Raw genomic sequence first — 808 nt, 5'->3', positions numbered from 1 at the left:
AAAATTAGAAGAAAAGAATAATAAAGATCAGAACAGAATTAAAATAGAGGTGAAAAAATACCAAGGATCAGTGAAATGAAAAGTGTAAAAAAAAAAAAAAAAAGGACAAAAATCAACAAACTGATATAGCTAAACTAACCAAGAACAAAAGACAACCCCAAAAAATAAAATCAGAAATGAAAAAGGAGACATTACAACTGATACCACAGAAATCCAAAAGATCATGAGAGACTATTATGAACAACTATATGCTAAAAAATTGGAAACTTAGAGGAAATGGATAAATTCCTGTAGACATAAAACCTACCAAGATTGAATGAGGAAAAAAACAGAAAACCTGAACAGACCAATAAGGAGGAACAAGATTTAATCAGTATTAAAAAGTCTCCCCACAAAAAAGCCCAGAACCAAACGAATTCACAGCCAAGTTCTACCAAATTTACAAAAAAGAATACTAGTCCTCCTCAAACTATTTCAAAAAATTGAAGAGGGAATTCATCCTTACTCATTCTATAAGGCCAGCATCATTCTGCCACCAAAATCAGACAAGGAGACAGCAAGAAAAAAAAAAAAAAAAACAACTCCAGGCCAATATCCCTGATGAACATAGATACAAAAATCCACATCAAAATATTACCAAACAGAATGCAGGGGGATATCAAAAAATAATACACCATAAGGTGATGAGAGCCAAAACATTACCTATTAGGTACAGTGTTCACTATTCCAATAATGAGTACACTAAAAGTTCAGACATGGAAGTGGGAGGGGAGAGAGGGGAGGGGAGAGAGGGGAAGGGAGAGGGGAG

This window comes from Rhinopithecus bieti, unplaced genomic scaffold (assembly GCF_001698545.2).
Source record: "Rhinopithecus bieti isolate Rb0 unplaced genomic scaffold, ASM169854v2 scaffold_10355, whole genome shotgun sequence".
NCBI classification, from domain to species: Eukaryota; Metazoa; Chordata; class Mammalia; order Primates; family Cercopithecidae; genus Rhinopithecus; species Rhinopithecus bieti.
Note: the sequence above shows the minus strand (reverse complement) of the source record.